This window comes from Pelodiscus sinensis, chromosome 10, assembly GCF_049634645.1.
Source record: "Pelodiscus sinensis isolate JC-2024 chromosome 10, ASM4963464v1, whole genome shotgun sequence".
Lineage (NCBI taxonomy): Eukaryota > Metazoa > Chordata > Testudines > Trionychidae > Pelodiscus > Pelodiscus sinensis.
The window spans coordinates 48,805,783-48,822,204 of record NC_134720.1 but is presented as its reverse complement, the minus strand read 5'-3'; the positions used below and the strand labels follow the sequence as shown (position 1 = coordinate 48,822,204).

Genomic DNA, 16,422 nt, shown 5'->3' with positions numbered 1-16,422 from the left:
TGGGAGCCTGGCAGCAGCTGTGTTCCCTGATTAAAAATCTGTGGAACAGAGGGTTGTCCTGCCACCCTAGAGGGCATGTTCCTACTCTGGTTCCTGAGCAGATGCCACCTCCTTTATTCTGTCTTTGGCACAAGTCAGATGGAAAAGTAAGGGGATACCCCTCTTCAGCGTAATTCAGATAGGAGAATGGGGCTACGTCTACACTGCAGTGCTATTTTGGGATCCTGGAGTTATCCTGAAATAGCTATTCTGTGTCTTTTGAGCGCGCTTGTTATTTTGAAATATAATGGGCTCACTTTTCTGACATCACTGTAAACCTCATTCCACGAGGAGTAAGGGACGTTTTGCAATAGCGATTTATTTCAAAATAAGTGCTGTGTCGACAGCGCCAAATTTCGAAATAAGCTATTTCAAAATTGACTTGAAATAACTTTGCAATTTGCATAGCTCAAATTGCGTAGCTTATTTCGATCTACGGGTGCAGTGTAGATGCACTTTGGGAGGTATAGCAACTTAGCATAATCAAGAGTGGTAGGGGAGGAGCCATTCCATTCCAACATGATCAGAAGCCTTATTACACCAATCAGTAACCCACTAGCCCCCTCTTTTTGTCCTGTGACTGCAGAGGTGTTAATGGACCATGCTACTTTGGTGCCTTTGAATATGTACTATCTACTTGTGCCAAAGAATCCACCTTGGATTTGCTGTGTCTCTGACAATACCTGTCCCAAACCCAAAGAAGAACTCTTTGTAGCTCGAAAGCTTGTCTCCCACCAACAGAAGTTGGTTGATAAAACGTATTACCTCACCCACCTCATGTCTCTTAATAACCTGGAGCTGACATGTCCAAGGGTGATGCATGGGGAGTCATGAGGGACCCAGTAGCAGGTGGGGGACTAGCTGGGCTGCCCCCTGCACTCACCAGCAATAGTGGTAAAAGTGCAGGAAGTTGACCCCAGCTCATGCAGCTCTCCGATCATGCCACTCTGGGGAAGGAGCAGGATTATCTCTGTGCTCCCCAGTAGGAAGCAGAGCAATGTGGGTGGAGAGCAGTGCAAGCTGCAGCTGCCTTGCTGTGCTCCCTCCCTCCCCCACTGCTAGTGAGTGCAGAGGACAGAGGGCACAGACCCTTGTTGCTGGACCTCCGGCCCCGCTAGTCCTCCAGGTTGCCTCTGCTGAGGGAAGAGGAGGGGTGGGGCATGGATGGGGAGAGGCAGGGCATGGGGCAGAGGTGGGTTGTTGTGGCCCTTTCCTGGGCTGGGGGGAGTATGTGGCTGGTGGCCCCCTACGTTCCTCCACACCAGTCACTTCTGGACATGGCTACTACACTGCATACAGAAATGGAGTGACAGTTTCACCGTAGTATGATACATATGGGGAGATCATTGTGATCATCTTACTCCATTCCTTGTGTCTCTCTCATGTTCTCCTTCCTTCCTTTTCCTCTCTTCTCCTCCTAGCACCTTCATATCTCTTTCTTGCTGAATTCTCCCTCTCCTCTCACTGTTTTGTCCCTAAGCCTTCTTTTCCGGTCTTTCAAAAAGAAGCGGGGAGTCACCAAAGAAACACACCTGTTGGTTGAAATCATAATCAGAGCCACTTTTGTGGATTGATAGGCCTTTTGGCCCAATACTGGATTTGCAAACTGTATCTCACGTGGCCTAATCTCACTGATCAAGCATCTAGCATATTTTTGGCAATATGTAAATAATCACACACACAAACTGACATTAAAAGAATATTATTAAGGTGGCAAAGTCAAGCACTTAAAAATGAGGAGATACCAGAATTAAAGATGCCTAGGCAACCCTAATTCAGCCCTCTTGTGTGTGTGCATTATGGTAGTCTTTAATTACATGACTACAGCCCGTTGTTTTCATAAGGATAGTTTCCTTCACTTCCTTATGCTGCTCCATTGGTTCTTAGTTACCAGTCGCCTTGCCCAGCCAGTCCCAATCTCCCCCTGATTTCTCATTAGGAATGTTAAATATAGGTTAATTGAATATTGAGTAACCTCACGAATTCTTATTGGTTATTTGACTATTCTATAGTCCCCAGGGGTGGGGCCAACAGCCAGTGTGCTCTGGCCTCACTCCCGGGAAGCACCCTGCCAATCCACGCTGCTGCTTCTGTATCAGAGGCAGCAGTGCGGGGTGGCAGGTGGGAGCTGGTCTGCAAGGGGAGCCAGTTTAAAAACCAGCTCTGCTCGTGAATGTCCCTGTCACATCACGCTGCTGCCTCTTTATCAGCCTCTGCCCAGGGAGGCGGGTGTGAGCTCCTGGACCTGGTGCAAGTTGCAAATGAGCTGGGCTGCCTACCCACCTGGTAACTCCTAATACACTTTAAATGCAGAACTGCAGCGGGGGGTAGGTCCTGGACCCATCGCAAGCCAGGACTGAGCCAGGCTGCTAGCCAGCCTGCTAAAAAAATTATTGGCAGGGGCAGGGGGAGGAATGTGTGTAGTCTATAGCATTAACCTGTAAGCTTTTGCTTATCAGTTAATCGGTTAATAGAATACAGTATTATATCCCTACTTCTCATCTGATTTCAGTTTCTCTGCCACCTACTGGCTCCCTGTCCCCTACTCCTTGTTTCCCTTCCTGGTTCCTACCCAATCAGTGCAAGTCTTCCCTTCCCCAACTAGACTCATATTCTGTGAGCAGCCAGGTGCAGTCTCTCCCCTGGGTCCCAGTTTCCGTCTCCTTGCCCAGCCAGTCCTCCTTCCACCCAGGACTATCAGTTCCAGTTTCCTTATTTCCCCTACTAGCGTCCAGTTCCAGGTTCACTTTCCTCAGGTTCCTTATCCCAATGTACTCCCAACATCCACCTGCAGGTATGGCTCTCAGGGCCAGCTTTAGGAAGTGCGGGGCCCAATTTAAACAGTTTCAACGGGGCCCCGGCAGCCTGGATTTTTTGTTGAGCAAAAAAAAAAAAAAAAACCACACCACACACAAAAAGAGTCACAGCCCCTTTAAATCTCCAGCCAGGGCCAGCTTTAGACCAATTCGGCCGATTCCCCGGAATCGGGCCCCGCATCCAAGAGGAGGACCCCGCGCCTAAGAGGGCCCTGCTCACGGGCGCGTGGCACATGCGCAGTGTCGCCCCGGGCGCACGGCGCATGTATGGCCCCGCCCCCGCGAATCGGGCCCCATGCTTGCTAAAGCCGGCCCTGTCCCCAGCTACAGGGCAGAGTCATGTCCCGCCAAACCCCCCCTCCTGCAGTGCAGCCAAACACCCGCGCGCACCTGTCCTAGGGCCAAACCCCCGCGCACGCCTGTCCCAGGGCCAAACCCCCCTCCCGCAGCGCAGCCAACCCCCCACGCGCACCTGCCCTAGGGCCAAACCCCCATGCACGCCTGTCCCGGAGCCAAACCCCCCTCCCATGGTGCAGCCAAACCCCCGCACGTGCCTGCCCTGGGGCCAAGCCCCGGGGCCAAACCCCCCTCCCGCGGCGCAGGGAAACCCCTGCACTCGACTCACCCCTCCTGCGGCACAGGGAAGCTGCTGCATTCCTCCTCCGGGGCTGATGCCCCCTCCCGCAGCGTGCCTGGCACGCCACAGATCTGTGGGAGGGGAGCAGCCAGCGCACTTCTGGAACCCCTGGAAGTGGCACGAAGCTGCAGGCAGGACTTCCGTCCACCCCGTGGGAAGCCAGCACTATGATGCAGGTAGGTAGTGGGGCTTCTCGAGGGTGGGAGGAAAATGGGGGGGGTGAGGGGCCCAAATGCCTTGCGATCGACTGGTTGAGGCCTTGTGATCGACCAGTCGATCACGATGGACTGGTTTGTGACCATGGCTTTAGGGCATGGGGCCCTCTTAGGCACGAGGCCCAATTCGGGGGAATCGGTGGAATCGGCCTAAAGCCGGCCCTGATGGTTCTTGTCCCCTCTGCATATGTGTTAGGCAGCTTTCTCTCTCATGCTACCTTGGCTCAGCAGGAGGGACACAGGGTACGTCTACACAGCATGCTTATTTAGAAATAAACTATTTTGGAATTTATTTTCCGAAATAGCTTATTTTGAAGTAGCACAAAAAGCACATCGAAATAGCACTTAGCTATTTTGAAATGGGTGTTATTCCTCATAAAATGAGGCTTACAGATTTCAGAATAAATTGTCCATTATTTCAAAATAATTTCAAAATAGTGGAATTGCTGTGTAGATGCTTGCATTGTTATTTTGAAATAACTGTGCTGTGTAGACATACTCTAAGGGCCCAAAAGAGACAGCCTTCCTGCTGTCTGTTCAGGTGCCCAAACCCAGCACAGCTCAGTGCAGCCCAGAACTGCAGTTGCAGGGAAAATCCTGCTTAGCTCTTGGCTGTAGATTGCTCAATGTGGTTGGAATCTTTGGAGATTTTAGCATCTCAAATCTAAGAAGTCTTTACTGAGCATGTGTGAATTGTGATTTTTTTTTAAGGCTTCTTACAAGGTGAAATTTGGGTGGATTGTCACGGGGATGGCAAAAGGCACATCTCTGACAAACGGCCATTTCCACCTGCCAAACTTTAAGTCCGTGCCCCAAAACTTGGGGATGGTAGCTAGCGACGTTCAAAGAAAAGGTTGCCCACATTTTTAGTATGGGTAAAACAGTGTATTCCCCCCCATCATGTTCTCAGAAACAGCTCAACCATTTTGAGGCAGACATGTGGCATGGAAAATGTCACCCTAAAAATGTTAAAGTTTGGCTAAATAATAATTGTAAACAGCATTTTATGATGGAAAGTATTGGGCAACTTTAATAATAGGTAGTGCTACCAGCCTTGCTTATGTTAAATTATATACCCCATATACCCAGACAGTGGTATAGATACTGTTAGTTTATGCTCACTAAGTGTGTATTTGGTAGACCTCAGCCTTTGCAGAGTCATCTGGTGACATATTGCAATGTAGATACTTTAGGGTTAGCAAACATAACTCTGTGTGTTAGCTTGATGCAATATATATGTATACAATCAGGGCAGGAGATTGAATACTGCAGTATATAGGAGGTGGTACATGGCAGTACAAACATTATGTAAGGTAGCATACAGTACAGCAGAATGTATACACTCAGGGGTGACACACTGCTGTGTGCTATCTGTAGAGAATTAGGACCCAGGACAGCAACACATGTTGATGAATGCTAGACAAAACAGCACAATTTGTGAACTGGTTTTAGATGGGACATCAGACCTGGTATGCACCAGTAACATCTGTTTAAAACTACCTGTTTTCCCATTGTAGTTCCCCTAGATCCCACAGGATACTCAGTACAAACTGAGATGTTTCCCAGGAAAGCATAAAAAGGAAAGAGAAGGCAGAGTAGCAGTCTTGTTCCCCTCCAGCCTCTGAAACAGAAAATACCTCATCCTAGAAACCAAAAGCTTTCTCCTGAATCCATATGGTCTGTGGGGATAGGGACAAAAGGAACCTACTAGGTCTCCTGCAGCTCTCTACACCTCCAGATGAAGACTTCCTGGAGGACCTAATGGACCTATTGCCTAGTATAGTGGCTGAATCATTCAGTTTAATCATTCTGGTGACTGTTATCCTACACCTAGACAATACCAAATACAGGTTGAACCTCTCTAGTGTGGCATCCTTGGGTACTGACGGGGGCTGAACCAGAGAATTTGCTGGACCATGGGAGGTCAATATTGAAGCAAATGTGTGTCTATTTTTATTTTGCTGAGGTGAATACATGGAACAATGCTTGCAGTGCTGCTTAATAATGTATGACTGTACTGATACACCCTATATAAGCCTATGCCTAGTCAAGGCTTATCAGCTCTCTTCATAACAAAGTGTTAGTGATGCTACACAATTTTACTGTATTGGCACAAGGAAATGAGTAGATAAAGCATAAAAAGCATGCTTATGCTTAGCGGCATTACCAACATGTTCACTGCTTGCTGGGCTCTTAGAGCTAAATAATAGCACAGAACACTGAGAGCCAGGACTGTAAGCAAACTTTACAGGACCACGGGAAACTTGACCACACCCATGATAAGCAGACATCTGGCTAACTAAAATCATGCCAGACCACAGATGTTGCCGGACTAGAGAGTGCCAGACAAGAGAAGATTGATCTGTACCTGATAATATCTGAATTCCTCAATTGCACGGAATCCATACAGTATCTGGACCCAAACCTTCAGCTGGGTGCACACTAGGTCGGATCTTCATCCTAGTAGGTATTATGGATGTCATTGCCTCATCCTAAGCAAAGATCATAATCATCCCTTTATGTCACTAGGGAAGTGAAAGAAAAATCCACTTTACTTACAAAAAGTTTTGGAATTCATTAAGTTTTCAGCTTACCCTAGGAAGGGTTAAACCAACTAACTGCAAAGTAAAGGTGGTGATGAGCTAGAAAGATGGTATCACCTCCTGATTACTGCTGTAAGAACTGTTGCCCCAGTATGCCCTCAAGATGACCAAGATTACCATGGTTCACCAACAGATTGCATCAGATGAAGAACATGGACAAAAGGCTAGAACACCTATTCCAGATCCATTGACCAACAGCAGAAAGACTTCCTGCAGGGCCATGTCACTGCAGCAATAAGGGGAACCAGAATTTCAAAAAGCGCCGATGCCAAAGCTGTTCCACAGAATGAACTGGCTAATTGACTTGGACTACATCATTGAGACATCAGACACATAAGCCTCAACTGCACGGTCTTCTCCTACTTTTTAGAAAAGATCAACTGTGAATACATGAGGCAGAATTCCTAGCAGTAGACCAGATGATCAATGTTTGTCTCACCTCCCATGATACACAACGAAGCACTGCAACCCCTTAGAAACACTCAACTTACCACCAATTAAACTGATCCCTGAGCTTCTGGCTGATGAAAACAGCAAAGAACAACTGTGTCTGTTGTGAAAACAATGCATTCTCTAGAAATGCAAAGTCTCTAAAAAATGCAAAGCTAACTCAGTCATTAAAAAAGATGACACTCAGTGTAGATTATCTCTCCAACTGGTGCCCCATCTTCAGCCACTAATTCCTAAGCAAAATCATCAAGAAAATACTGACAAATATGCGCTAACATTATGTGATCTCTGTCAATATCCTGGGTGCTTTGCAAATGGCCTCAGACAGGACCCAATCCAAAGAGTGCATATTATGTAAAATGTCAGCCTCCTCACTGCAGTGAATGTAGGCCACGTCTCTGTGTGTATTCTACTTACTCTCTGCAGCTTTCAACACAGTTGAACACAATGTGCTGATGACTTGCCTACTTGATGTAGTTAGAGTCAATTGGTGCAGCAGTACAATACCGCCAATCTTCCTTCTTCAGCATGACCCAGACTTCTGTGTTAGACAACTGGTCACGGAGCCTTTGTGTGCAGAGTCCCACAGGGATTCATCCTGCCCCCATTCCTCTTCAATATCTACATTAGTCTACTTGGAGAGATGGTGAGGTGGAATGGATTCTGCTGCCAACAATATACCAGTGACACTTGGCTGTACATTTAATTTTCTGCAGACGCAGTCATTGCCATCACAAGGATATTGTGATGTTTACAGTAGATTAGGACCTGGGTGGAGAGCAGTTGGTACAAACTATCCAGGTGAGACCATAGTAATGTCTGAAAAGGTAAAATGCACAGAGGAACAAGCGGGAACCCTATCCTCCCCTTATATAAAATGTTTCCCTACACTGTCTGTCAATTATTACAAATCCTCAGGATCATGTTCAACTAGAAAGTTTTGTCTCTTCCTCCATGTCCTGATTCAGATGTTGTCACTTCTGTGCTGGGATATCATAATTTACTATCTTTGGGGGTGAAAACGAAAGCAATACTGAGAACCCCAGCTTATGCCAAATGTGACTAGTCAACTCCTTAACACAGGGGTGGGCAATAATTTTAGAAGGGAGGCCACTTAATAAGTTTTTGAAGTGGCCCTGGGCAGCTCTGGAAGGGGTGGGGCCTCAAGTGGAAGAGATGGGACCAGGACACCCGCAGGGTGTTTGCGGGTCAGTTCAACCTACTTGGCAGGCCAGATTTGGCCCATGGAGGCTGTCTTGCTCACCCCTGCCTTAACAGGATGGATTGCCATGAGCACATGATCCTCATCCTCTGTTTCCTCTGCATCCCAGTCTGCTTCCAATGATAATTCAGCTTGAAGTATTGATGCTGATCTTCTGGACCATCAGTAGATGAGGACCTGCATATATTTCTGATCACATGCCCATCTGTGACCTACTACATCAGATGTCTTCTTTTGGGACAATTCAGTTCACAAAGCCCAGGACTAACAATGTCTGAGCTGAGGATAAAGGTCTAGATCCTGACTCCCATTTCATTCTGATTTGCACTGCTTAGACCCGTGGTCCCCAACGCGGTGCCCGCGGGCGCCATGGCGCCCACCGGGGGATTTCTGGGCGCCCGCTGAAACATCTGGGCTGGCCCCGCCCCCGGCACGCGGCACATGCATGGTGCCAGCTCCAGGCACGGGACGCAAGGGCGGCCCCTCCCCTGGGCGCGCGGCACATGCGCAGGGCCGGCCCGGGGCACGTGGGCGGCCCCAGCCCCGGCCCCAGGGCACATGTGCGGTGCCGGCCTGGGGCGCATGGCTTGTGGGCGGCCCCGGGCACGCGGCCCATGCGCGGTGCCGGCCCGGGTTGCGTTGCCGGCCCCTGCCCCGGGCACGTGGCACATGCGCAGTGCCGCCCCCGGGCGCGCGGCTCGTGCGTGGCCCTGCCCCCAGGCGCCCGGCAGCCACGCAACATTGGGGACCACTGGCTTAGACCTTACAAAGCTGATGGAAAAACCAGGTTAACTGGCCGTTTGGGGCTCAGAGGAGTAGCCATGTTAGTCTGTAACTTTAAAACAATGAGTAGTCCTGTGGCGCCTTAGGGTGTGCCTACACATCAAAGTTATTTCAGAATAACGACTGTTATTCCGAAATAACTATGCGAGCAGCCACACAGCAATTCCATTATTTTGAAATAATTTTGAAATAATGGATGGCTTATTCCGACTTCTGTCACCCTCATTCTATGAAGAATAACACACATTTCAGAACAGGGGCTGTGTAGACGCTCCACTTCTGCTATTTTGAAATAGTCCCTCACCAGGGCTATTCTAAGTTATTCCTCCTGGTGCTCTAAATCAAGATAGCACATCTACATTAGGGAAGCCAGCCTCGGATTAATTTTGAGGCTTCCCTGCGGTGTAGAAGTGCTATTTTGAAATAAGCTATTTTGGAATAACTATTCCGGAATAGTTTATTCTGAAATAACTGTGCAGTATAGACATAGCCGATAAGATTAACAAAAATATATAGTATCATGAGCTTTTGTGTGTAAGACCCACTTTGTCAGTCAATTGGGGATTCCCCAGAGTAAGGAAATCCAAAGGTGGCCCAGAACTGGTGTAGTCACTTGAGGATATTGGCAGGATTGGTCCATAAATTGGTAAAATTACTTTTCATTCAGCATTATTAGTAAAAAAAATGATGCCACACTCCTGTGGGACCATTGCTCTTTCTATCCCTTTTTGCATTAATATTTGTGGTTTTGTGCTTGCAGTTACTTAATTTGGACCTTCAGTAAGTGTGCAAATTAGGAACACAAATGTGGATATAAATTGTTTTACAATCGAGCTGTTAGATTTAACACCCCATTAACAGAGGCATTTCATATCTGAGTAGCTTCAGGAAAACATTACTGAAACCAGTCTCTCTCTCTCTCTTTCTCTCTCTCTCTCTCTCTCTCTCTCGCTCATTTTTTGTGATAGCCTCAGAAGGCCTCAGTCATAATCTTATGCTGTACACAATGAAACTGCACTGGGAGACGCCCTGTTGAGGAAGTTTACATTTGGGTCACATTTGAAAATTTTTCTTAGAATCTGTAAGGGCTAGAAACATACTTAAAAAATGTATAGCCTGCATTTTGCTTCCTCTGAATCTGCTCTGAAGACCAGATAAAGATCTCAGACACCTGGGATTTTGACACTACTACTGTAGGGGGTGGCATATGACAATATATATACTGTACAGAGGGATGGGAGATATATACTCCAGTATATACCATGTACTATGAAGGTTAGTATATTGCAGTATATGTACTTCAGGAGTTGCATATATGGGTTAGCATACATATACTACATGGTCAAGGGAGAAAATGTAGCAGTATATTAATAGGTCAGGGAAGTAGCAGCATATTGTAGTATATGTGCTATAGGTCTTACCATACATGTTCTATGGGAGCGAGGGAGAATCATTTGGCAGAATATATAGCATAGGAAACGAGGACTGTTTCTGCACTCTGTTTTCTGTATGGCTTGGGGATGTGGGAGAGCCCAGAATACCAAATGGGTAGCTGGGTTTGCTAATGTGAGAAATAAAGGATTTTGTTTCACTCTAATACAGTAGGGTTGTGCCACTGGGTTCCAGGGGCAGAAGAAATGCATTTTCATCAGAGATGTAAACTGACAAAATCTGCTTCTTTTGGCACAGTGAGCAGAATCCTCAGCTGACGGCCAATCGGATGAAAAGAGCACCATGTATGTAACAGATCAAAGTCAAGGACAATCCCCCGCTTGTTGTCCCAGGAAGGAGGGCAAGGAAAGGCTGAGCTGTGCCCAAGGATCCTGACCCACCTTTAGTGCCTGTGTTGCTATTCACCCATGTGTTTTGTTTCTTTCCCATTATCTACATCTTGATATCTGTTCAGCTCTGGATAAGTGATGACGACAATAGTGGACTGTGTATTATGAAAAAGGATATTATGTATTGTGTATGATTCCTATAAAGAGATAGGTATCAGCAAGGTCGCATGATGACTTTTGTGGGCTCTAGGCGCTTTTGCCTTCGTGAGCCCCTTCCTCCAGAAAAAAAATTATAAAAAATTATATTTTATGACTACGTTGGTATAAAGACGAATATAATCCAGGCTGGATTATATTCGTCTTTATACTAATGCAGTCGAAGTATGTATCTCGCTTATTGCAAGAAGTAAACTGTGCTGAGGCTAAGTGGGCCTCCTATCCGCCATCATTCAGCTGGCGCCTATGGCCAAGGCCATATTGCCCCTACAGTTTACAGTCACTAAGCTTCTCACTATAGTACAAAATAATAGTGCCTATATCAAAGTGTTCTCCGTTTTGATTACTTAAAAGGTATGTATTATAAGTAATTTCATCAGTAAGTTATCATCTGTTTAGGTTAGGGATTACCTTATATAAATAATTTATTAATTTTGCAAATACAGGATTGTTATTCACTAAATACGTGTGAATAAATTTGAATGGTATGAAGTGCGCATGTATATTTTATCATGTCTATATTGTGTGCTTAATTATAACATTTGAAAAAAACGGTTACATCTCAAATATATTCACCTTATTTCAGAATTGATGATAAGTAGTTCCATAAAATTATTATATGTATAGATGTGCAAGAAATTATTCAGTAAAAGTGCAAAAGTGTATTACTGAGGGAAATTCCATTATGGTGTAATATCCGATTGTCGAGTTGAGCTCTAACTTTCGATTTGAATTATTGCAATTAATAATATAATATAAACAATTAAATTTTTAAATACTGTGATTTTTTTTGTATTTTAATAAACATTTTTGTGGGCCCTAAAAGTTTCATGGGCACAAGGTACTTATGCCTTTGTGGGCCCCTCCCACCATAATAATATCAATATTATAAATTATTTTTGATATAACTTTAAATACTTCAACTTTTTTTTTCTGTTTTAGGCAAAATTTAATAGATTTTCGTGGGCCCTAAAAGTTTCATTTTTTTCTGATGTGAGAAAAAAATCAAAACATTTTTTTTGACCCTAAAAGTTCATTTTTTTTCTTCTGATTTTAAAAGAAATTAAAACATTTTCGTGGGCCCCTAAAAGTATCGTGGGTCCTAGGCACTGTGCCTACTGTGCCTAATGGATAAGTTGGCCCTGGGTATCAGCTTAGGCAGGGCTATAACATTAGTAACAGAGAGGCCCATAGAATTAGAGTTCACTATAGAAAATTATCCAAAACTTTACCTGCTTTTACTGACCCTAATTGGAATAGACATTTCTAGCCCTTCCTAGCTGCTGGAATCTCAGACTGGGTCGTTTCCTGCAAGATTTGTTCTTTTTACACTCCTAGTTTGAACCCTGGCATCTCCTGAGATGATTAAAGGAGTTGGGGGTATGGCTGAGGTCTATAAAGTCAGGAAAGGTGTGGAGAAAGTGAACAGGGAAGTCTCAAAGGGGTAGCCATGTTAGTTTGTAAGTTTAAAAAACAATTAGTAGTCTTGTGGCCCCGTAGACACTAACCAAAATATATAGAATCATGAGCTTTCATGGGCAAAACCCACTTCATTAGATGAATTGGAGTGGAAATAACAGAAACCATGACCTATCTATAACAGCAGGCAAAGTACCTGTCAGTTGTAGGACCCGTGTTAATGAAGCTGATTGAATGGGGTGGATGTGTCCCATACATAGCTTTTGTTGTAGAAATGCAGATGTTAAAGGCAGGAGAGATTGGCTGTGTAATGCACCAGCCAGTTAATAACAAATAGTCCTGTGACTCCTTAAGAAACTAACCAAAATATATTTGACTCCAATTCATCTGAAGAAGTGGGTTTTACCCACAAAAGCTCATGATTCTGTACATTTTGGTTAGTCTCTAAGGCTATGGTCTACACTACCAAGTTATTTCAAAGTAAGCTATTTTGAAATAATAACTCCCAAAATAACTATTTTGAAATAAGCTTATGCCTCTCACAAGCAGGAGTTATTATTTCAAAGTAACAAGCCCATTATTTCGAAATAACGGGTTGGGTAGTGTGGATGCTCACCTCGTTATTTTGAAATAAGGGGATTTATTTCAAAATAACTCCCCAGTGTAGACCCACCCTAAGGTGCCATAGGACTACTCATTGTTTTTAAAGTTACAGACTAACACAGCTACCCCTCTGAAATTTTTTAACAACCGGTTAACGTCTTTATTTAAGCCCAGGGTAACAGTGTCCAATCTATAGATAAATTCCAGTTCTGCAGACTTTCTCTGTAATTGGTTAGTGAAATTCCTTTGTAGAAGAATAGCTGCGTTTTAAATCCATGACTGACTGAGTGACTAGGCAGGTTAAAATGTTTGCCTACAGGTTTATGCTTGTTACCATTTCTGATGTCTAATTTGTGTCCATTTATTCTTTGTCACAGAGACTGTTATTTATCCCTTCATATCATACAAGAACTAGGGATCACTCAAAGAAATTAACAGGCAACAAGTTTAAAACAAACAAAAAGAAGTACTTCTTGACAACACGCAGTTAACCTGTGGAACTTGTTGTCATGGGATGTTGTGAAGGCCAAAACTATAACTGGGTTTAAAAAAAAAGACACATCCAGGAAGGACAGGTCCATCAATGGCTATAGCCAAGATGCTACCCCATGTTCTGGATGTCATTAAACGTCTGACCAGAGCCATCCTGTCCATAGGATGGATTGGGGTGGTCACCCCAGGCCCTGTGTTTTGGGGGGGAGGCATGAGTCGCCTCATTTATCCTATGGATGGAATCCATGACAACTTCTTGGCATGGGGTGCCAGCAGGGGGTTGCCCTGGGCCCTATGCCTGGGGCATTGAGAGGACTTGCCCCAGGGCCCGTGCACCCCTAGAAATGGCCCTGCCTCTGCCTGCCAAAAGCTGGGAGTGGATGACTCTCAAAATTGCCCTATCTGTTCATTCCCTCTGTAAGTGCAAGGATAAGGCCTTTTTCTGTAGCCATATTGTAAGGGCGATAGCCATATTGGAAGGCCTAATGCCTATGGCTTTCGTCTGCAGCCAGATTGAAAGAGAAGCAGCCATTAGCTGAGAAGCAGGAAGTTACACCATCATATTCCATCTAAATTATATTAAAATAGTGCAATGTCAGGCTGTTAAGAAGAAGACTCTGTCCTAATGGCACTCCCTATCACCAGATAAAGAAACAAATCCTAAAATGATTACAGAAAACTTAGTCTGAATTCATTCTTTCTTGCAAACAACAATTTATCAATAATTGGGGATGTGAAATCCTCATTTCTCTATTGTTCTGTCATTATGGTCCCTATTGTTTGTCCATATGAGCTCTGTTTGGTTCTTTAATTTTGTCTGTCTGTTGTATAATTAATTTTGCTAGATGTAAATCCATTAAGGTGTTGGCATATGACTGATTAGAAATTCTGTTACAATATGTTAGGGTTGGTTAGTATAAACTGGGGTTCAACAGTTCTTTGGGAACCAGCTCTAGGACATACTGTAGCTTCAAGATCAGAGCTGCCAGACCTCAGCCTTGTGCCGTGACATCCTGCAGAAACTGGAATCTCCGATGGATCTTATCCTGACTGGCCAGCTAGAAAGGTTGATCTGTCTTACTGGGTAAGCACTGGATGCTTAGTGTGTGCATTCTGTTTTTGACGACTGTTAATAAATAAAATAGTCATTAAATAGGATATTACTGTGTAAGGCTCTTTCAGTGGTAAAAGACCCTGCAAACCTGCAGAGTGTAACGTTATACTTCAACCCATGGAAGAGGGAGGGTGGATGTGTATTTGAGAAGGTTACGCCTGAGCCCTAGGAATGGGTAAAAGTGGGTGCCCCTATAGTATGAAAGTGACCGAGAATTTTGGGAAGATGACACTTCTGAAGCATCCGACACTAGCCCCTTTCAGATGATAGGGCAGAGGGCTAGATGAACCATTGGTCTGACCCAGTACAGGCATTCTTGTGATCTTATGGGTTTGGGTTCTTGCTAAAGATTGTGCCCTCCTGCTTACCTCTGGGCTGGATGAAAACAGGAAATGCAGAAGTTGACAAAAATTATTTAAAATGTCGAACGAAACTGCCAAATAAACTTTTGGAATTTGAGATTTGGGACACTAGAGTTTGTTGTCATTCTGTGCAATCCATTCCTAGTGCGAATGGTCAGTGGTGCAGCTTAGCTATAATGGGGATCTCGGTGGGAGCTGAGATTATGTGTTGCTACTTTGATAAGACTTGTCTGGATTCTTGCCTGTGTGAAGTGTGGGGCTGGTGTAGTTAGATAGACTTCAGCCAGTGGAGGTGAGGGATTTGATCTGGGTAGTAGGTTAGGGTGCATCTACACTGCATTCTAAACTCGAAATAAGACACGCAATTTGCGCTATGCAAGTTGCATATCTTATTTTGATTCTTTTTCAAAATAGGCTATTTCAAAATTTGATGCATCTACACAGTGCCAAATTTCAAAATAACACATCCCTTAACCCTCGTGGAACAAGGTTTACAGGGATGCCGAAATAGTGCATCCAGTATATTTCACAATAGCGGACACGTGCAAAAGATGCAGGGTAGCTATTTTAGGAGACCTCTGATATCCCGAAATAGCCTTGTAGTGTAGATGTACCCTTACAGCATAATGCTGCTGAGATCATGAGCTGGGAAAGTTAGTAAATGAGTCCGGGTGGGACTGGGTACTCCAGTGTCTGAGATGGGTAAGAGCCATGGTGGTGCACACATGAGCAATGTGTCGGGATTTCACCTTCTCTGCCTATGGCATTTGTCCTGATACCTCTGACCTGGGCTTGCAGACAGGGATCAAAAGGATCAGGCTTGTCTCTGCTGTAATCTTCTTGTTGTGTGAGTAAGTCTGTAGCTCCCTACTGTTTTCCTGCTTGTCTCTCAAATACCTCTGGCAAGGTTCACCATTCCCCTGAGAAACAAGACAGCACATGCAGAGCAGGCTCCATGCCCTCCCCATTGCTGCCAGACCAGGGCGTATGGCCCTTTAATTAGGCTGAGCTTGGAGCTGCTCAGCTCCCTTACTTCTGGCACTGAGGAGGGAAGAGAGGTAGCTACAGTACTGAGAGAGCCAGTGCCAGAGAGAGAGAGAGTCTGCAGCAGGGAGAGGGAGAGGGAGAGGGAGAGACAGCAGGCTGGGGAGGGAACCAACCCATCATTCTCTTGAGCAAAAGAAGAGCTTGAAGGGCAGGAAAGACCAGGCTTCTGGTAAATGTCCCTGGCAGGACACCATCCAGAACCGGGACTGATTGAATTCCTCCTCCTTATGTGTTTCTAATTCTGAAGCTGGGACTGCAGACTGTGTGTCATCCTCCTGGTAAGTGCTTAACACTCAGTCCTGCCAGGCAACTTTGCAGGGCAAGACATGTGTGTATGGGGGTTTTGAACAAGGTCTGGTGGTGGAAAGATGGACATGAGACCTTTGCTTGATCAGGCTCCCTCCCTGTGGGGGTAAATTGTGGCCAGCAACCCCCTAAACTGGTGGGGGGGGGGGCACACTTCTGCTTACTTGTGTTTTTCATGGCTAATGACCAGGAGACTAACTGCAGGTTGGTAATACATTTACTGAATTAGCAAGAAAGCAAGTGAACACAATGAAATAACCCTCCAGCCAAGGCTGCAGCATCGCAAACTGACCTGCCCTTAAGTATTTGACAAGTGT

General features: G+C 45.2%; 1 protein-coding gene across 2 annotated transcripts in view; it reads left to right on the top strand.

Annotated features, from left to right (window-relative positions):
- The first annotated feature begins 15,876 nt into the window (after positions 1-15,876).
- VWA5B2 (von Willebrand factor A domain containing 5B2) overlaps positions 15,877-16,422 on the top strand; it is a 48,030-nt gene continuing 47,484 nt past the window's right edge. For both annotated transcript variants that reach the window (XM_025179191.2, XM_075938100.1), the window contains exon 1: positions 15,877-16,077. The gene's annotated coding sequence lies outside the window, so the exon portion shown is untranslated. The remainder of the gene's footprint in view (positions 16,078-16,422) is intronic.